Here is a 22,233-nt window from a genome sequence, read left to right as displayed (position 1 = left end):
ATATATATATGGGCTCTGTAAACCAATTCCTCATTTTCCACCATTGGGAAATCAATCCTGAATTAATGCAAGACTGAAAAGAATATACATTTCTTATAAAATGCAACTGACTCAATTTGGGGCTTATCTTAATAATGATCTTATAAGCAAATCTTGCCATAAGACTCCAATGCCCTCCTTTGTTTTGTTTTTTTTTCTTTTAATTTTTATTTATGATAGGCACACAGTGAGAGAAAGAGAGGGGCAGAGACACAGGCAGAGGGAGAAGCAGGCTCCATGCCGGGAGCCCGACATGGGACTCGATCTCGGGTCTCCAGGATCGCGCCCTGGGCCAAAGGCAGGCGCCAAACCGCTGCACCACCAAGAGATCCCCCTCCTTTGTTTTTAAAGTAATACTAGCACTAACTGAAGGTCAAATGATGGCAGGTAATTTGAATAGAAAACAATTGTAAGAAAATGTGATCATCACAAATCGGATGCTATAAATATGTAAAACTCAATGTATGATCAGTACCATGTTCACCACCCACGTGGCTATGCTGTGTGAAACTCCTTTTGTGCAAGCCTTTTAGATATAATTGATTAGCAATAGGTATAGTAGTAATAAAGCAAAGAACATTTCATTAAAAGTTAAAAATATTTTTTTCAATATTGTACTATAGGTGCATAGTAAATTAATTGGACCATCAAGTGAATGGATTAGCAATTCAATATGAATTTATTTTTGAACAAAGGGAAAACAATAATGATGAAAGTCTTTCAGAAAAGAATCAAGTTGATAAGTAAAACCAACTATCACATATATATTTTTTATCTTTTCAATTCAAAATTGATGATTAAATTTTATTTATTTTTTAAAATATTATTTATTTATTTATTTGAGAGAGTGAGTGAGAGAGAATCAAAGCAGGGGCAGGGGCAGAAGCAGACTCCCCACTGAGCAGGAGCTTGATGCCTGGGACTCTGGAATCATGGCCTGAGCCACCCAGGTGCCCTGATTTAGTTTTAGTAAAACTTCATGTATTACATTAAGTGAAAATCTTTAAAGTTTTATTGGTTTTGAAGTTTCCTGCATGTTTAGCCTGGATTTTTTATTGTTGGCATAAGAATGCTGAGCATATAGTGTATATACCATTTTATGCTTCATATATGTCTATATGTTTAAATAACATTATGTTAAAAGTAGTGTAGTTAACACTGGGCTCCATGAAAACTATTTGCCCATTAAAGGAGATATATATGACTCAGGTTGAGAAACATCACTGTCAGGTTGGGAACTCTAAGGTTCCTTTTGCAGATATTGTCCTTTCTGTTCTTTGGTGCTAGCACTGTGGCCAGAGTGCCTGGCAGGGAATGTGGCTGGAGCTTGCATCATAGCACTTAGTGGCAGGAGGCAGGTGCTGGGGAGCACGGTGTAACTGTTGCACAGAGATAGGTGGCCAACATTCTGATCTGGGGAGTCTGATGTGCTGTCTTAGGAATCTTCTACTTCATTTCTCTCTTTCTTTCATTTGATGAAGTCCTGTTTGAATCACTGACAGGTAAGCAAGCACTGCTTGCATAAAAGCAGTTCTGAAAAAAGTTCTCTATCTATATTTTAGAATTTGTGGGACTCAAGGACTCTGTTCACTCTACTTTTAGTGTTCCCCTCCATTTGGAAGACTGAGTCTGATACATGAAATGTGCCTTTTGTTCATCATATCCTAGAGTGCACACTTTAGTCCCACTGTCTCCAAAAAGAATCCCAGTAGATCCAGATTGACCTTCTCATCTTTGAGAGGAGAGCTCCTTGTGTGCCTTGACTGCTGTCTCCAGGCATCTCCCAAACCACAGGTCAGCTGCAGTCACAAGATTTCCAATGAGCCCAAGGGTCTTCTCTACTTTCCTTTCTGACGATATTCACTGTCTTCTGAGATCTGGGATAAGGACCAGCACTTCAGGACTGCTGGAGTATGCTGGTAAACTTGGTTAAGCAGACAACTGTGTTTTCCAGAATCCCCTTTCTCCTGTAGTCCTGCAGTAGAGATGCCCTGAAGATGAAATCACACATGATCTGGAAGGCAGAAGTGAAACAGCTATGATTCCTTTTACGGGGTCACTGTGGTCAGGTATAATGAATGATAGATGCAGAGGTGCCAGGTAGGTCCTATGTTGTCTTTGCTCTCCTCCATTCTATGTCAAGTGAATCTTTCTGACTCTTGGCTCAGCTGACCAACAGTGACCCCAGGCCCATTGCCAGATGCTGGCAGTGAGTTTACAGAAGAGGTGGGTAGCTACAGAGTGGTAAGTGACTCTATCTTGGAGTTACAGTGGTTCTGCTAACCTAGCTGACCCCTAAATGATAACAGTTATTGGCCCTTAAACTGATTTGGAGGAGCAGGACCCTAAAAATGGAGAGTTAGCATTGATTCTCTGATTTGACTATAGGATTAGCGATCCCACTGCCAGTGGTAAATGGGACAACTAGAAGCAACTAGTAGTTGCTTCTAAGTGCCTTAGAGGAATTGGAGAAGGAAAATAATGAACTTAGGGCAATACCTTTTCAGCTCAAGGTCCAGGCAAGGTGATGGAAAGTTTCTGTGATTGCCCTGAGGGAAATCCTTATTTCTCAGAGCTGTAGGGTCTGATATTTCTGAAAACCAAACCCAAAGGCTAATCTTGTGGGTAGTAAGATTATAATACCAATTTAATTCAAGGCCTCTTATGGTTAAAATTAGGGCATTGACTAGGATTGACTTAGGCCCCTGAAAACTGAGGTAGCAACATGTGGGGGTACTCTGATGAAACGGAGGCCTTGCAGCCTCTCAGTTTCCTTTCTACAGAAGCTGACATTTCCCCTTCTCTGAGGAGTTTGGTCCCTCCTCACTTGAAGATTCTGTGATGACCTATTGCCTGGATAAATGCTGAGACTCCTCGAGACACGCTCTCAAAGTCTTCATTGTTCCTATCTCTATAGTCAGATGTAGGGCAGGCCCCAAGAAGACAAGTACAAAATAATGAGGTGTCATACATGCTGAAAGAATTGAGATTTTTCTAATTTATATTTATATGGCCAAAAGTTTATATAATTAAAAATTTTAGGCTTATGTCATTTAAAAATTTTAAAAATTTTATATAATCATAAATTTTCTTTCTTCCCTTCTCCCAAGAGACCCACAGCCATTTAACAAGGTGGTATTGCATTGGGAAAGTGAAAATAACCAGACTTTCTGGGGATTAGGTCTGAAGTGATACTAAATCTTGGAAACCCCATATGCCACTCTGTTTATCAGAGTAGGGTTTTTTTTTTAAGGCTATTGAGGCCAACATGGTGTTTTGGCTCAGGTCCATCTGACCTGAACTTATCCAATGGTTATTTCCCACCTTCGAGAATATCTAATTGGAGACACACTCAGTGAATGGCAGAATCACTATAACTGTATCTGATCCATGGAATGAGGACAAGTAGAAGACATTAGAATTGCCTCTGTGTTCCAAAATGGTAGATCCCAAGTAATACTGAATCCTGGAGAAAACGTAGGGATTAATGCTTTCATAAGGGACTTAAAAGATGTAGAGCCAGCACATCTCCATCACCTCCTCTATTTGACCAGAGTAGAAGGTAGGTGGCTCTTGAGGAATGACAAAGGATTTCTGTAAGTTTAATCAGATGGTGAATAGAATTGCAGCTGCTGTTCCAGATGTGGTTTCATTGCTAGATTAAATCAACAAATCTTTCGATTTGGGTATTGATATAAAAAAGAACTTTGTTCCTCTGTATACATGTTAGCAGAGACTACTGAAGCAATTTTTTTTTTCACCCAGGAGGGCCAGTAGTATACGTTTATTGTTTCACCTTAAAATATATCAACCTTCCCCACCTTGTCCTGTTCTATTCCACAGGGAACTGATTGCTTCTCCATTCCACAAGACATCACATGGATCCATTACCTTGATGGACCAACTAACTGTAGACACCTTGGTAAGATGCGTATGTGTCAAAGGGTAGGGAATACATCCCAGGAAAATTTAGGGTCTTGTTCTCTCAGTGAACTTTTTTGGGTTTCCATTGTCTGGGACAAGGTGAGATACCTTTTGCAGGGTCAAGGTCAAGTTGGTCTCAGGGTCAAGGTCTACATCTGGTTTCTCCTACTGTTAAGAGTCACAATACTTGGTGTGTCACACTGGATTTTAGAGACAGCATATGCCTTATTTGGCTGTTTTGTTATAGCCTAGACCTTATTTATTGAGTGATTTGAAAAGCTTCCAATTTTGAAAGGGGCCTAGAAAAAGAGAGCTGCATGATTGGTGGTCCTGTGGTCCTGGTCCCCCAAATAGATCTCTAACTGGGAGACACAGTGAGGGATCTGTAAAATATTAAGTTATAGCTACTCTGTGACAAACTACCACAAACATAAGTGCTTTAAGACAGCCCTTTCTTATCATCTCTTAGAGTACTGTGGGTTGAGTTGGCTTAGTTGTGTGGTTCTTGTGCAGGGTCTCTCATGTTCACTATCAGGTATTGGTTGGACTGTAGTCATCTGATGGCTCATCTGGGTATGACGTCTTCTATGGCTTCTTTGCTTACACGATGGAGCTTGGGATGGGAGTGCTGTTCTGAAATTGGTGAAGGCTGACTAGGCATCTCTCTCTCATTTGGCTTCTTCACAGCATGGTGGTATCCGAGTAGCAGAACAGCTTATGTGATGTCTACCTTCCCCCAGAGTGAGTGTTCCGAGAAACCAAGGCAGATACTGCAAAGTTGCTTCTGACAGAGCCTACATAGCCACGTAGCATCATTTCTATCACCTTCTACTGATTATAGTTGATTCCAGATTTCAAGGCAAGAGGATGACACAAGAATCTGACTACTGAGAGGCATGGTTCACTGGAGGACCATCTTTGGAGATTAGCTGTCACAGTTGCTTTGAAAGCTTTCTAGATAGACAGATTCTTACCTTAATAACTATTTTCTTTTTTTTTCTTTTTTTTTTTTTAATAACTATTTTCTTTACTAACAAATATTTTTGGGCAACACACAGTGTGTGAGAGCCTTAAAGTATGTAGAAGAAAGAGAGAAGGCATTGTACCTATCCTTGAAGTTTGTGTATTCAACTGTGAAATATTCATATTAACACTGAGGCTTAGAGCAAGCTGGGAATCCCAGAAGTGAGAATTAATGTACTGGTACTGATGGACAATGTGTGTATTACAGCTCTCTGGGGTGAAATAAATAAGTTGATAATGGGCTTCTGTACATAGTTGTATCAACAATAAAATGATGGAATACTTTTCTAGCTGAAAATTTTTACAACCCAGTGATTCTTAATCTGGTAACCAACTCATTCCTCATAAGATGTGCTTGCCTTAAAAAACTGTTTATGAGAATATATTGTAATAAGTGTCAGAAAGGACCTTGTAAACAATAAATAGTGATACAAACGTATGCGACAGCTTTTAACTTCGCAAAGAACAAGTGATAGATGTGATATAAATATTTGTTGAATAAATGAATTAGAAGATAAAACACATTCTTGAGACAAATTTAATAAATGGTTAGCTGAACTGTTGCCCCTTTGCAAGTTATAATATTATTGCTTACTCAGCCTTATTATACTTGACAATTCTTAGAGTCTTGTATCTTAATCCTTCATTTGTCCTAGATTTATGGCTTGATGAGAATAAAAGCAGATGAAGGGCAAATGCAAGAGAGATGGTGTCATGTTTAGGTGATAAATAACATCATTTATTTTTTTATACATGCATCAGATCTTTATTTATTTGTTGAATAATTCAGACATAGTCCTGGGCTTCCTGATGCTTATATGCTGGTGGATAGGCAGATAAAAAACAACAAATATATAATATGATGTCTGCTAATGATGATTGCAATGAAAAAATGTGAGACACGGTAAGAGGAAAAAGGGATGGGTTGGGTGAGTACTATCTTAGATAGATTGAAGGAAAGACCTTTCTGATGAGGTGATGTTTGAGCAGTGATCTGAATGATGGGATGAAGGGGGTCATTTGGAGCAAATATATTCAAGTAAAAACCCCCAGGGGTGGAAGCCTGCTTGGATCATTCAAGGAACTATTCTAGGGGGTAAGAGTGACCATAGTAGATTAAGAAAGGTCAAGGAGATGGGAAATACTCAGTAAACTTGAGAGTCTTCTACTTGTCATGTTCTGTGTGGTGTTGGGGATATCAAAGTGAAAGAGACATAATTTTTGCTCTTGAGGAATAGAGTATTCTAGAGGAAGTGGGGGCAATAAATATATAAAGAGATAAATGCTATTCTGGAGGTTTGTACAGCTTTCAAAAGGAGTGAGAGGAGAGAGACCTTAGATTTGCCTGAAAGATCAAGGAAAGCTTCAGAGAGATGTCAGGCGACCATGATGGGGAGGTGATGATGAGGTTGGAAACTCCAAACAAAGAGAAGGGTAGAGTGGAAGAAAAGATGGAGACAAAAAAATGTTCACTCATGACATTTCCTGAATTTAGTATTTTGGTATTTCTAGGGCAACATTGGTGAGAGATGTGTCAGGAGATGAGGTTGAATTGGTAGTTAAAAGCAGATCATATGTGGGCTTGTGCCAAGCTAAGTCTAAAAAATTTTGAAAAGTGAAGTAAAATCACTAAGTTTGCCTAAGCACAGAGCTGTGAGTCAAGAGAGTATCCTTAACTAAGACAAGAAATACAGAGGTAGAAGAGCCTGGAGTAGATGAGGTGAAAAGATCATGAGTTTTAGGCTTGTACAGTTTATATTGCTTAAGGGTCATCTGACCAAAAGGATGTTAGAGGTATACAGAGGTCTTGAGCGAAAGCAAGGTTAGAGGCACAGTCATCAGGACACAGGTATTAATTGCAATCAAGATGTGAACAAAGAATTAGACTAAGGTTGAAACCAGAAAAACAGCAGCATTCAAAGCAGAAAATAGAGGAGGATGGACTATAGGAATCACCATAGTATTACTGACCATACAGTGTTCTAATAATTTATTTAGAAGCTTAATTTCCCAAGTAGATTGTGAACTTGAAGAAAATAATTTTAGCTCATACTTTTCTGTGTATTTGTATTCCCAGGAACTGTCTTAGTGCCTTGTACATGGGATACTTAATATATGTATATTTAAATGAATGGGTGAATAATTAATTAATGAAGGACTCTATGGCTTGACATTTCTGCTCAGTGCTTCCATCTTTCAGCGTGACATTTCATAGCAATAGTTCTTTGTGTCTTTTTATTTTTTATCACTTTTGTATGGTACAAGGAACACATTTACTGAAGAAAAATTAGAAAAAGGAAAGCTAAAAAATATCACCCTGAATTCCACTACCAGGTGTTGTCATTTAATGTCTAACTTTTTAGACCACTACTATCAACAGAAATAGAATGTGAGCCACATACATAAATTTTTTAGTAGCCACATCAAAAGAAACTATACATAAATATATAAAATTAATTATAAAAACATATTTTATTTAACCTTATAAACCCAAAATATCATTTCTATGTTAGTCAATGAAGAGAAATTAATGAGATTCTTTTCTCCATACTAAGTCTTTGAAACGTGGTGTATATTTTATACTCATAGCACACGTCAATTTGGACTAGTCACAATCCAAGTGTTCAAGAGTCACATGTAGTTAGTGGCTATGTATTGGACAGCAAAGTTCAAGACTCTTTTTGGTGTGTATACAATGATATGGCTATACATAAAATTGTAATTCTCTCTCCACAAAATTCCAGTCATGTGAAACCTACAGTTTTGTAAGTTTTTATCATCAGTGTTTAGTTTTAGAACAGTTTTGAATTTACTGAAAAGTTGTGAGGATAGTACACATAGTTTCCATACACTGCACACCCAGTATCCATTATTATTAACATCTTACAATGGTATATATGCCACAATGAATAAACCAATACTGACACAGGATTATTAACTAAAGTTCATACTTTAGCAGATTTACTTTGGTCTTACTTAATATTCTTTCCCTACTGCCGAATCCTATTAGGAGACCACATTACATTTAGTTACTATGTCTCTCCTTAGGCTCTTCTTGGCTATGACAATTTCTTAGATTTTTCTTATTTTTGATGATCTTGACAATTTTGAGGAGTTAATTAGTTAGGTATTTTGTAAAATGTCCCTCAGCTGGGATTTTTCTGATAATTTCCTCATGGTGAGACTGGGGTTATGGGTTTTGGGGAGGAAGGCCACAGAAGTAAAATGCCATTTCTCATCTCATCATATCAAGGGGACATGCTATCAACATGACTTATCTCTGTTGATGTTGACTGTGATGTTTGTCAGGTTTTCCCACTGTAAAGGTGCTCTTTTTCACTCTTTCCATACTGTCCCTTTTGGAAGGAAGTCACTGTGAGCAGCAGACAATAAAGAAGTGGGAAGTGTTGAGTGTTTGCATATTTAGAATTCTTCAGCATGGGAGATTTGTTTTGTTTATTTATTTATTTTTGCTCAAATTGTTCCAGTTTGGGCCACAGTGAGCTTTCTCAGTTGATTTCTATGTCTTTTTAACATAGCCCCATCATTGATGGTGGTGGGTTGTTTTCTTTTTTTGAATACTATAAGATGCTTCAGCCTTATCTTGCATATTCCCTGCCTCAGCCCTAGAATCAGCCATTTCTCCAAGGAGCTCTGGTTCCTTTTCCTTGATTTCAGCTTAGGTCATGATTTCACGGTTGTGGGATAGAGCTCCCTGTCAGGCTCTGCACCTCTGCGAGTCTGCTTTTCCCTCTGCCCCTCCCCCCCAGCTCATGCTCTCACATAAATAAATAAATAAGTAAATAAAATCTTAAAAAAAGAGAAAAGAAACCAAGATATGAGATCTAGGCATGCTCATTGCTACTGGACTATTCTCCAAAACATCAAAGATGTGAAATAGATTTTGAGAGACAGTGAGTTCAAAGGGTAGAAATGGGAGGAAACATATTGCAGGAGAAGCAAACAGCAGGAGCAGAATTTTGGATTTGGGAAAAGCACAGTCTCACAGGGAATCCAGAAGTTTTAAAGCAAGCAAGAGGGATCCCTGGGTGGCGCAGCAGTTTAGCGCCTGCCTTTGGCCCAGGGCGCGATCCTGGAGACCCGGGATCGAGTCCCACGTCGGGCTCCCTGCATGGGGCCTGCTTCTCCCTCTGCCTGTGTCTCTGCCTCTCTCTCTCTGTGTGACTATCATAAATAAATAAAAATTAAAAAAAAAAATAAAGCAAGCAAGAATCTTTAGATGGATGTTATAAGGCAATTCATCAGGCAGCACTAAGCAAGGTGACCCTGAATAGGAAGAGTCTGAAGCGGGGAGAGAACAGGTAAATGTCCAGTACAGTAACAGGTTCAGGTGTTAAATCTGTCCCTCCTCCTTGCTACCCTGGAAGATGTGGGAGGAAAGAGCTGAACAACTGATCTAATCTGAACAGTTTAAAGAGTTGTGACCTTTCTCAACTGCAGCAATCCAAAAGCTTTAAAAAAGTAATTTTAAAGTATTTTGTTTGGTTAATTCGTTTTATCCAATGTTGTCTTTATTATCTTTTTTAGTTAGGTCTCTTTTGGTTGCAAGTGATAGAAAACCCAACTCAAAATAATTTATAAAAAAGCGAAAATAATTTCTTGCGTTTTTGGTGTCTTCCCTTTATCTCTTTGTGCCTATGACTTTGGTGCACCTGTCCCCTTCCTCCTGCCAGAATTGAGTTTCTTTGCCTAAAGGCTTTCTCTTACTGCCCAGCCTGCTTGACAGGTCCAAGTGCCAAAGAAACAATACTCAGAGAATCAACACTCATATCCACAGACACTCATATCCTTCCATCCATGACACAGAATTTGGGGGCTCCGTAACTTAGTTCCTTTGGCCCCCAGGAAGGATGAGTTGAGGCAAGTGTCTCACGCTGGTTCTCAGAGGTTCCCCGGTAGGATGAAACTCTGGGTGCCCACAGTGGCAGCTGGCTTAAGAACACACGTGCCCTTTATTGGCTGACTTCCCTTCCTGTCACTCTTCCCAGGACCCCTAAGATCACCTCCCAACTAAACCACTTACACTAGAATCCTTTTCTGGAGGAACAGAAGCTAAGGCAGCTGGGTTATACAACTGAAAAATCCCAAGTAGATTTCTAATCACTAAAGGGTCCAGGGCCTCAAACAATATTATGGGAGCTCAGTTTCACCTTCTCTTTTTCAGGATCATTCTTTTCATTTGTGGTGGGAAGAGGGCTGCTGGCAAGACTAGGTTTCCATTCCAGCCTCTGACATCCCCAGCAGTATTCCTAAGAATTTCATATTAATTTTTGGGATGGAGGCTTGGGTCAGGCATCCATCATTGAACCAATCATTGTGGCCAGAGAGGTGAACTATGTTAATTGATCAGAGAGCGCAAGGGTGGGGTCAGCCTCATCTACACCCAAACATGGGGTAGGAGGAGACATGGCTTGATTATCCAGGGAAAGTCCAGATGTTGTCACCAAGAAAGGAAGGATAGATGGTGGGCAGGTCGAAAAGACAGATGCATATCTCGATTAGCTATGTGATCATGCTTAGGCACAAGACTTTGAATTGAAAATGCTCTTGAGGCTGGGATTTTATAACCACAACTCTTTCTTTGATACCAGATGTGGGAAGATTGTTGCTAGAACATTCATAAGCTTCCTCTCTAGACCCACTAGTGCCACCAGTGTGCCTTCGTGTCTACCCTTTTCCTGTCCTGCGGGTTGTTTTCTAAGCTCCTGGAGCAGGTGGCTGTTTCACGCTGAGCTTAGGGGGTTTTTGTAAGGCTCCCCTGTCACTCCTCTCACCGTGGAACTTCTCCAACAGCACAGAAATAGACGCCTGAGTCTGTAAGCGTTAAGCCTGTGATGGTGAGCGTTAGAATTTTGTTTCCTTTCTGAAATGACACAGAATATCGTCCTTTCGAAGAGCTGGTGCTATCAGAATAAATACTCATGACTTCAGTCATCCTCTCACCGAAAGGCTGTTGATACCAGTTCATCACATAGTAGTTAAAGCTGAGGGTGAAGCTGCAGTCCAAGGTCACAGATTCTCCCTCTTGTTTATACACTTTATTCTGAGATTGACGGACCGTCTCTGAATTGCTGGAACCTGTAGAAAAGAATAAGACTTAGCTGCTGATATTGCTCCCAAGAAAGCTGTCACAAATAGCTAGCTTTTGACCCAGAAAACAAAGGGGGGAAAGGCACAGTTAAGTTCTCTTCTAAATTATTTCCCAAACCTCCTTTCTCAGGCCCCAGCAACAGTTAGCTCCCTACCAAGGTGGATGAAGGCCGCCACAATGCACAACACAGCGGGCAGTCTGGACTCCATCCTTGGGGTCCTTCCCGCTGGTGAAATGGCTTTTGTTTTGCCTGCCACCTGCCAGGCCTTTTGCAGTGTCACTGGAGCTTGGTGGCCCTGTGGCGTTTCTTCTATAGAGCTGGAAGCTGCGTTTCTGCACACGCAAGCTGAGTCACACTTCCTGCTATCTGCTTGCCTCCTGCCTCTCTTCCTCCAGGCCTCTCTTTTCTAATTGGTCTATAACATGCCACGTCTTGTTTATGGTAAAAGAAAACTTGTCCAATGTAGACATAACCAGAGAGGAGAAAGTAGACAATAAAATCCAACTGTAATCTCATTACCCAGAGATAAATACTGCTAACATTTTGTTGTGTTTCTTTAGGTATTTTTTTTAATGCAAATATGCATACTTTAATGGAATTGAGATCAAATTAAAATTTTTTTGTTTATCATTATGTTTATGAATATGCCATCATGTCACTTAACTGTTTGTGAAAATGTGATTTTTACAGCTTCACAGTACTCTGTTGTAAAAGTGTAACTGAATTTGCTTAAACATTGCTGTTTGATATTATTTTGTTTCCTCTTTTGAGTGGTTTAAATAAGATTCAGTGGATATTGTAAATATAAGTCTTTGTATTTCTGACAATTTATTTGTTAACTACATTATTTTAAAGTTTTTAATTATGGAAACTTCAAACATCTACAAAAGAGAGAAAACCACATGTACTCACTGTCCAGGTTCTACAATTATCAACTCATGGCCAATCTTATTACTTTATACCCTCATCACCCTACACATCTATACCTCTTCCAGTTCTGTTTAAAGAAAATCCCAGACATCGTGGGCTTGTGTACTTTACTCAGGAGACACAAAATACCAGATTGTCTTTTGGTGTATGTTGTGTATGTGTGTGCATTTTGTTAGTGTCTATTGGTAAGCAATGACTAGATCTGTTGTTATCAACAGATAACAAACCAACTAGGAGTTGGTTTGCAAAATGATAATATTCTAATTATGTCATTTCTACTTTGTTTATAAACTTGATAGAAGTATTTCTGTAAAGATAATTTTTCCTTGTCAATTATTTGATTATTCTTTGAGGTTAAGTATGTGATTCTTTCCATTCATTTATCAGTTTTCACAGTAATGAGCTGATAACCTGTAGGGTGATCAACAATCCCTGTTTGCCTGAGATGCAGGGGTTTCCAGGACACAAAGTTTTCTGGTACTAATACTGAAATAGTACCAAACAAATCCCAGGCAACTAGGATAAATCTCCAAAAATCTTTGAGGAGCATTCTCTTATGAACTCAAGGATTTACACGGTGTGTTTCATGATCTTACTGATGTGGGAATTTACACTGATGTGGGTCCCATCTTTACTAGCAGAAATCTTTTCAAGCTGGCTCCTGGTCTTTTTGACATGGCCTCTGTGGTCTGTGATAGCTTCCTAGTTTTCTGGGAGGAGGAGATACTCTAGGCACATTTGTTCACTTTCTCCCCCTAGAAATAGAATCAGCCAGGTGTGATTAATAGATGTGTTTTCTCTTTCCAGTTCTAAGGTTTTTATTATTTTACTGCTCTTGTTAAGACATGTAGTGAAATGTAGAATAGAAAGAACAATATTGGAAATCTTTGTCTTTTTCAAAATTTTAAGGAAATAACTTTTAACATCTCACTTTGAAAACAAATGCAAAGATTCCCTTTGCCAGGTTAAAGAAGTTCCCTTTTCTTCCCAGTTTGTGAGGAGACTTTAATTATAAATACTATGTTAAACTTGACAAAATCACTTTCCTGCATTTAGTGAGAAAATTTTATTGTTAATATCTTTATGTGCGATATGTTGCACTGATCTTAAGCCCTCCTCGTACTCCTGAAATAAATCCTAATTGATCATGGTGCACTGGAATACTTTTTAATATCCAGTGCTGGTTTTGTAATATTTTTAGAAGTAGTCATTGCTTTTCATATGTAATATTGGCCTATAATTCTCATGCATCATCTGTTTATTTTTGTTGTTGTGGTTCTCTTGCTCTCATAAATGTGTTGAGTGGTAGTCTTCAGGTATGCAAATCATTGGTACTGGGTTTGATGTAACTTGCCTGTGAAATCATATGTATGTATAAAGTTTTAAATTAATTTATATATAAATTCAAGTTTTCAATTTTTTTCTTGTCAGTTCTGTCAGACTATAATTTTTAGAAAGTTTTACATTTTGTTCAAATTTTCAATTTTTTTGTAAGAATTTATTTCCTGCATTGTCTTACAATTATTTAAATTTTTATTAGGTAGCTATATTCTTCCCTTACACAACATTTTTCTGTCTTATTTAGTTCCTTGACAAAACTTATCAGAGAATTGTCCATTTTCAGATTCTTTTCAAAGAACCTTTTTAAATCGATTCTTTCCTTTGCTTCTTCGTCTTTATTTACTTAATTTTAGCTCTTCCTATTATATTTTTCTTCGTCTTATTTTTGTTGTTTACTCTTATTCTCTTTTAAAACTTTCTGATTGAATTTTTAGCTCATTACATTCGGTCTTTTTGTTTTGATCTATTTTTAAGGCTATAAAATTTTCCCTGTGTACTGCTTAGGTTCATTGTACAAGTTTTAAAATGTTTCATGATTGTTCAGTTGTAAATATTTTAACAATCCTATTATAATTTCTTTTTGGTTCATAAATTATTTAGAAGTGCATTTCTTTTTATTTGAAGTTGGCTTTTTATTAATAGTATCTAACTTTGTTCACTGTAGTAAAAGAATCTGATCTATATGATATTGATTCCTTAATACTTATTGAGATTTGCTTTTTTTGTTGTCAATTATCCTGTTTCTTAAGGATAAATTTTTGGATGTAGAATTGTTGAGTAAAATAATTTTATATGCATTAACAAATTGCCCTTACAATGACTGTTCAAACTGACAAATCTATAGCGTTTTCTGAGTTTTGTTTCATGATTTCAGTAACTAATGCTTAAAAAAAAATATTTAACAGTTTGTAGAGAAAACAATGTTATTTCCTTGTTGTTTTCCACATGCATTTGTGTATCACTGAGGTTGGATTCTTTTCATATTTGTACTTGTTATTTTTTTAATTTGGAAATTATTTGTTCGTATCCATTGCCATTTCTTTCTTTTTTTTTTTTTTTAGGATTTTATTTATTTATTCATGAGAGACAGAGAGAGGCAGAGACTCAGGCAGAGAGAGAAGCAGGCTCCATGCAGGAAGCCGGATGTGGGACTCGATCTCTGGTCTTCAGGATCACGCCCTGGGCTGAAGGCAGCACTAAACCGCTGAGCCACCTGGGCTGCCCTCCATTGCCATTTCTAAAATTGGCATAACTTTAATCTCCTTGTAATAACTTTAAAATCTCCTTAAAAAACTTTATTTTTAAAGGATATTAGACAGGTTTGCTCATAAAAGATCAGTGTCCCAGAGTCCACTACTGATTCTTAACTAGAGAGGCTGCTGAATGTTTGTTACCTTTACATATAAACCACAAAACCTCTGTGGCCTTTATTCAGGTCATTTTTGAGAAATATTTCAGAAGACCTTGAGATCCTGGCTGCTGAAATTGTCATTCCAGAAGAGTCAAGGATGATATGAGTACTGATGGGCACATGTAAAGGTTAGTGTGACTTGCTCAAGACAAAGAACAACTTATGACCAAGTTATTCTTTTGAGAGGGCTTGGAATAAAGGATGAACCTGTTAGTAAGTGAAATGTATCCAAAAAAAAAAAAAAAAGATAATTAAATGGGAAGTTTCTCACAATGAAGAGGTTTACAAACCTGGCATTGGGCATAAGACAGATATGGGAAAATTGCACTTGTAGAAGGAAAGTGTTGTTCACAGAGTTTCCCAAAGTTTACAAAAATTTTAAAGAAATTCTGCCTGCAATGATCTCAATATTATTCAGGCTTCTCATTTTCAGCCCTAGCCTTTTTTTTGCCCTAAGTTTGGCCTGGGGCCTCTCACCCATCTCCATCCAGAGAGTGTCAACATGTTTTGAGTTCTGGGAGTTGTGTTACTGGACAGGATTGCCCCCTAGAGGCCAGACAGAGGAATAGCCTTCTTAAAATTCTCAAGGCTGGCTTCGCAAGGGGGTGGGGGGTGGGGGGCTGCACATGAGAATAAATTGAGGAGTGTTAACAAAAACCTCTCATTCCTGAGCCGTAGACCCTGGGAATGTGGGGGCTCAATCCAATATTACCTTATTAGAGTTGACACTTAAGTGAAAAAATATGGTGGCAATGAAAGCGACCCCTTGAAACAAATCTAAACATAAACAGAAACATCTATTGAGAGGATCATATGGTTCTTGTTTTTTCTCTTGCTGATATGATCAATCACATTGATTGCTTTACCAGTGGTGAACCAGCCTTGCATCCCGGGGATAAATCCCACTTGGTCATGGTGAATAATCTTCTTTTTATTTATTTATTTTATTGGTGTTCAATTTGCCAACACATAGAATAACACCCAGTGCTCATCCCATCAGGTGCCCCCATCAGTGCCTGTCATCCAGTCACCCCCACCCCCGCCCACCTCCCTTTCTACCTCCCCTTGTTCATTTCCCAGAGTTAGGAGTCTCTCATGTTCTGTCTCCCTTTCTGGTATTTCCCACTCATTTTTTTCTCCTTTCCCCTTTATTCCCTTTCACTGTTTTTTATATTTCCCAAATGAATGAGACCATATAATGTTTGTCCTTCTCCGATTGACTGATTTCACTCAGCATAATACCCTCCAGTTCCATCCATGTTGAAGCAAATGGTGGGTATTTGTCATTTCTAATGGCTGAGTAATATTTCATTGTATACATAAACCACATCTTCTTTATCCATTCATCTTTCGATGGACACCGAGGCTCCTTCCACAGTTTGGCTATTGTGGACATTGCTGCTAGAAACATCGGGGTGCAGGTGTGCCAGTACCACACTGTCTTGATGACCACAGCTTTGTAGTACAACCTGAAATCTGGCATTGTGATGCTCCCAGCTATGGTTTTCTTTTTCAATATTCCCCTGGCTATTCGGGGTCTTTTCTGATTCCACACAAATCTTAAGATGATTTGTTCCAACTCTCTGAAGAAAGTCCATGGTATTTTGATAGGGATTGCATTAATGTGTAAATTGCCCTGGGTAACATTGACATTTTCACAATATTAATTCTGCCAATCCATGAGCATGGAATATTTTTCCATCTCTTTGTGTCTTCCTCAATTTCTTTCAGAAGTGTTCTATAGTTTTTAGGGTATAGATCCTTTACCTCTTTGGTTAGGTTTATTCCTAGGTATCTTATGCTTTTGGGTGCAGTTGTAAATGGGATTGACTCCTTAATTTCTCTTTCTTCAGTCTCATTGTTAGTGTATAGAAATGCCACTGATTTTTGGGCATTGATTTTGTATCCTGCCACGCTACCAAATTGCTGTATGAGTTCTAGCAATCTTGGGGTGGAGTCTTTTGGGTTTTCTATGTAGAGTATCATGTCATCGGCGAAGAGGGAGAGTTTGACTTCTTCTTTGCCAATTGGAATGCCTTTTATTTCTTTTTGTTGCCTGATTGCTGAGGCTAGGACTTCTAGTACTATGTTGAATAGCAGTGGTGAGAGTTGACAACCCTGTCTTGTTCCTGATCTTAGGGGAAAGGCTCCCAGTGTTTCCCCATTGAGAATGATATTTGCTGTGGGCTTTTCGTAGATGGCTTTTAAGATGCTGAGGAATGTTCCCTCTATCCCTACACTCTGAAGAGTTTGGATCAGGAATGGATGCTGTATTTTGTCAAATGCTTTCTCTGCATCTATTGAGAGGATCCTATGGTTCTTGTTTTTTTCTCTTGTTGATACGATCTATCTCGTTGATTGTTTTATGAGTGTTGAACCAGCCTTGCATCCCAGGGATAAATCCCACTTGGTCCTGGTGAATAATCTTCTCAATGTACTGTTGGATCCTATTGGCTAGTATCTTGTTGAGAATTTTTGCATCTGTGTTCATCAGGGATATTGGTCTATAACTCTTCTTTTTGGTGGGGTCTTTGTGTAGTTTTGGAATTAAGGTGATGCTGGCCTCATGAAATGAGTTTGGAAGTACTCCATCCCTTTCTATCTTTTGGAACAGCTTTAGAAGAATAGGTATTGCTTCTTCTTTAAATGTTTGATAGAATTCCCCAGGGAAGCCATCTGGCCCTGGACTTTTGTGTCTTGGGAGGTTTTTGATGACTGCTTCAATTTCTGCCCTGGTTATTGGCCTGTTCAGGTTTTCTATTTCTTCCTGTTCCAGTTTTTGGTAGTTTGTGGTTTTCCAGAAATGTGTACATTTCTTCTAGGTTGCCTAATTTATTGGCGTATAGCTGCTCATAGTATGTTTTTTTTTTTTTTTATTTATGATAGTCACAGAGAGAGAGAGAGAGAGGCAGAGACACAGGCAGAGGGAGAAGCAGGCTCCATGCACCGGGAGCCCGATGTGGGACTCGATCCCGGGTCTCCAGGATCGCGCCCTGGGCCAAAGGCAGGCGCCAAACCGCTGCGCCACCCAGGGATCCCTCATAGTATGTTTTAAATCATTTGTATTTCCTTGGTATTGGTTGTGATTTCTCCTTTTTATTCGTGATTTTATAATTAGAGTCTTTTCTCTTTTGTTTTTAATAGGGCTGGCTAATGGTTTATCTATCTTATTAATTCTTTCAAAGAACCAACTCCTGGTTTTGTTGATCTGTTCTACAGTTCTTCTGATCTCTATTTCATTGAGTTTTGCTTGAATATTTATTAACTTCTTTCTTCCGCTTGGTGTAGGTTTTATTTGCTGTTCTTTCTCCAGTTCCTTTAGGTGCAAGGTTAGCTTGTTTATTTGACTTTTTTCCAATTTTTTGAGGGATGCTTGTATTGCGATATATTTCCCTCTCAGGACTGCTTTTGCTGTATCCCAAAGATTTTGAACGGTTGTATCTTCATTCTCATTAGTTTCCATGAATCTTTTTAATTCTTCTCTAATTTCCTGGTTGACCCTTTCGTCTTTCAGCAGGATGGTCTTTAACGTCTGAGTGTGACAGATCTTTGATGTGTATTTGTGATGTTCCCATGAAGGTGCTCATTTTCATATATAAGCTGCCTGCTAATTACCCAAGTTGGCCCCTAATTCTTAAAACTTACTTCTCACTCAGCTTTTCCTGGGTTCTGGGTGGCTGGAATAGGATCCAATAACTTTGAGCTATCAACTAAAACTTCACCAATGGGCTTGGCCTTAATGCCAAGACTAGCATTTGAGAGTTACACTTCAACACCAACACTAATTTAAATTTTGTCTTTTCAGTGAAAGAATCACACAAAAAAATTTAGAATTAAAGGACTCTTTGAGGCTTCCAAGCCTAACTTCCTTATTTTAAAGATATGAAAAAAGCCATTAGAGCATTTTAGTTTTCCCAAACAAACAAGTAAATGTAAGTATACCATACTTTAATATCTTCTTCTCTATCCCAACTTCCTGGCCCTCTCATACTCTGAACTAATGGGATACAAGACTCCAAAAATTCTCAGCCTGCACTACCTGGGAATTATTTCTATTTATAATCATATCTATAAACTTTTCCTCCCACTGTCTCTCCCTAAAAGAAGCAAAGCACTGCTAATAGTCCTGCTGACTTTCTCTAAGTTGTTTCTGGGAGTTTCTATTTCTGGATGTAGAAACATGGTGGATGCCCAACAGTTGGGAATAGATGGAGGGAGGAGAGAAACAGTCCTTGAAATACCTCTCAGGACTGAGCCCTCATGGGGTTATGAAGTGACTTTCTGCACAGTCCTGGTTTCCTGGTTTGCATCAGAGAGGGAAACTTGGCGATGTTTTTCTAGATACAGCTCTATTTGCCCTATATTAAGGGTTAATAGAAATTTGGCTTCAAGGATACATCTAGTGAAGTCTTAGAAGGAAGTGAAGAATACATTATTGGAAACTGGAGGAGGGGAATCCTGTTAGGTTGTGGCAGAAAACTTTTTGAAGTTGCCTCCTATAGTTATATAAAAGGCTGAAATTAGTTGTAGAGCTGAGGAGATTTTGAAGGAAAGTATGGAGGTGCCACTGGGTTTCTTCTTGCTGCTTATAATGAAATGAAAAGAAGAGAAGTAAATTGAGGAAAGGATTGTTAAACAAAAAAGAACGAGGACTGGATGAATCTGAAAATTCTCAATCTCTTCAAGTGGAAAAAGAGGCTAAAATTAAGATAATACGACATGAAGAAGAGAACAGAGAGTGTGACTTCTTTCATTAAAACCTCGGAAAGATAGAAAGCCAGGAGTATTCAGTCACACAAGGAGCTCTTTAAAGAGGCTTGGATGTGCCTTTCGACCAAACCATAGGACTTCTAGGAAGCTTAAGAGGATGGTCCCTCAGCCATCTGAGCAAGAGCCACAGGTATGGGTTATCTGGAAAGGTTCTGTGGGTGTGGCTTTTTTCTAAAGGAGTAAAACTTCACTGAAATCCATGGGAGACCCATGAATTGAGAAAATTATTTCAGCTGAAACACTACCAGCTTGGGGGGCGGGGAGGGTAATACAGAGTACAGAGTAAAAAACAAAACAAAACAAAACAAAAAGGCTGTCAGATCCCTAAAACTCTACTGGCAGGAAGCGGGCTGATAAAATCACTCAACTGCAAACGTGTTACCTTTCCTGAAAGAAGAAAGATGACTGTGAGGATGGAACTAAAAGCCAAGAGGGCACAGTTGAGAATTATTTCCATGCCTCAAATCTAATCAAGGAATTCTTAATGTTTGCCCAGCTAGATTTCAGTGAGGCTTTTAACCTTTCATTTCACCCTTTTTTGGATCCAAATGTCTACAGCTATAATCCTGTGGTTGAACCCATTCTAACATTGAAATCTGCATGTGTTGGGAGAAGATCATTTGTTTCACAGCTTGACAGATGGAGAGGAATTGTGCCTGTACTTAATAGATAACACCCAGGAGCTGCATTTGAACTTGGACATAATTTAGATGATGAAATGTTGGCTATGAACTGACGCTGTATGAGATGAGACTCTTGAGATCTTTGGGTGTGTGTGAATATATTTTGCAAGTAGGAGGGACATGAATCTTTGGGGGTCAGATGACGGACTGTGGTAAAGCGATAATTCCCTGTCTTCTAGTGTCCATGACTTTGGAGACAATCCCCTTTCTTGAGGGTAGGAGGGACCTATGACTTACTTGCTTCTAACCAGCACAAGATGCAGAGATGATGGGCTGTCCCCCTGTTTTTATGTTACATTAAAAAAGATTCTGTCTTGGTAGACTAGAATGAGAGAATCTCCCTGCTGGCTTGATGACATAAGCAGCCATGTTGGAAAAGTCCAAAGGAACTGCAGGAGACCGCTAGGAACTCTGGGCAGCCTCTAGGCAGGAAGAGGGGAATTCCAGGTGATGGCTGCCAAAAACACTGGGTCCTCAGTCATGCAGCTGCAAGGAAATGAATTGTGCCCAAACCCTGAATGAGTATGGCAGTAGATTCTTCTACAGTCAAATCTTTAGATTAAAAATGTGTCTCAGCCAACACCTTGAATGCAGCCTTGTGACACCCCACACAGAGGACCAGCAAGGCCGTGCCTGGACTCCTGACCCATGAGATTGTGAGATAATAAATGTGTGGTATTTTGGTTTGGGCGTGGTATTGCACCAATTTCCAAAAACGTTGCGTAAGAAAAATAAGTTTGCTTAACTTCAGATCATGTCACACCAAATGAGTTGCTGTCCTCAGATTGACTTGCATCAGCCCTCATGGAAAAATTAGAGAAAATGACCTGAAAATTTTCAGATTTACACTCGTAAGGTCCATATGGATTTTGCTTTTTTAAAAAAAGTGGCTGTGTTCTCCTCTAGGATTTTGATGGAATCTTGTCTCACATTGAGATCTTTCATCCATTTTGAGTTTATCTTTGTGTATGGTGAAAGAGAGTGGTCTAGTTTCATTCTTCTGCATGTGGATGTCCAATTTTCCCAGCACCATTTATTGAAGAGACCGTCTTTCTTCCAGTGGATAGTCTTTCCTCTTTTATCGAATATTAGTTGACCATAAAGTTCAGGGTCCACTTCTGGGTTCTCTATTCTGTTCCATTGATCTATGTGTCTGTTTTTGTGCCAGTACCACACTGTCTTGATGACCACAGCTTTGTAGTACAACCTGAAATCTGGCATTGTGATGCCCCCAGCTATGGTTTTCTTTTTTAAAATTCCCCTGGCTATTCGGGGTCTTTTCTGATTCCACACAAATCTTAAGATGATTTGTTCCAACTCTCTGAAGAAAGTCCATGGTATTTTGATAGGGATTGCATTAAACGTGTAAATTGCCCTGGGTAACATTGACATTTTCACAATATTAATTCTGCCAATCCATGAGCATGGAATATTTTTCCATCTCTTTGTGTCTTCCTCAATTTCTTTCAGAAGTGTTCTATAGTTTTTAGGGTATAGATCCTTTACCTCTTTGGTTAGGTTTATTCCTAGGTATCTTATGCTTTTGGGTGCAGTTGTAAATGGGATTGACTCCTTAATTTCTCTTTCTTCAGTCTCATTGTTAGTGTATAGAAATGCCACTGACTTCTGGGCATTGATTTTGTATCCTGCCACACTGAGAAATCTCACAGAGGAAGACATAGACATGGCCAACACGCACATGAGAAAATGCTCCGCATCACTTGCCATCAGGGAAATACAAATCGAAACCACAATGAGATACCACTTCACACCAGTGAGAATGGGGAAAATTAACAAGGCAGGAAACAACAAATGTTGGAGAGGATGCGGAGAAAAGGGAACCCTCTTGCACTGTTGGTGGGAATGTGAACTGGTGCAGCCACTCTGGAAAACTGTGTGGAGGTTCCTCAAAGAGTTCAAAATAGACCTGCCCTACGACCCAGCAGTTGCACTGCTGGGGATTTACCCCAAAGATACAGATGCAATGAAACGCCGGGAC

The 22,233-nt window shown here is 39.0% G+C and overlaps 1 protein-coding gene and 1 long non-coding RNA gene across 5 annotated transcripts in view; one reads left to right on the top strand and one right to left on the bottom strand.

Annotated features, from left to right (window-relative positions):
• The window catches only part of LOC111096956, a 72,176-nt gene extending 66,892 nt beyond the window's left edge, over window positions 1-5,284 (top strand). The window contains exons 4-5 of the long non-coding RNA XR_005363033.1: window positions 3,883-3,961; window positions 4,651-5,284. This is a non-coding gene — a long non-coding RNA (uncharacterized LOC111096956). The remainder of the gene's footprint in view (window positions 1-3,882; window positions 3,962-4,650) is intronic.
• Window positions 1-22,233, bottom strand: part of LOC607937 (T cell receptor alpha variable 9-2) — a 544,059-nt gene that overhangs the window by 189,626 nt on the left and 332,200 nt on the right. The window lies entirely within an intron of this gene.

The sequence above is a fragment of the Canis lupus genome, chromosome 8 (assembly GCF_011100685.1).
Source record: "Canis lupus familiaris isolate Mischka breed German Shepherd chromosome 8, alternate assembly UU_Cfam_GSD_1.0, whole genome shotgun sequence".
In the NCBI taxonomy this organism is placed as follows: Eukaryota; Metazoa; Chordata; class Mammalia; order Carnivora; family Canidae; genus Canis; species Canis lupus.
This window is presented reverse-complemented; position numbering and strand designations above follow the sequence as displayed.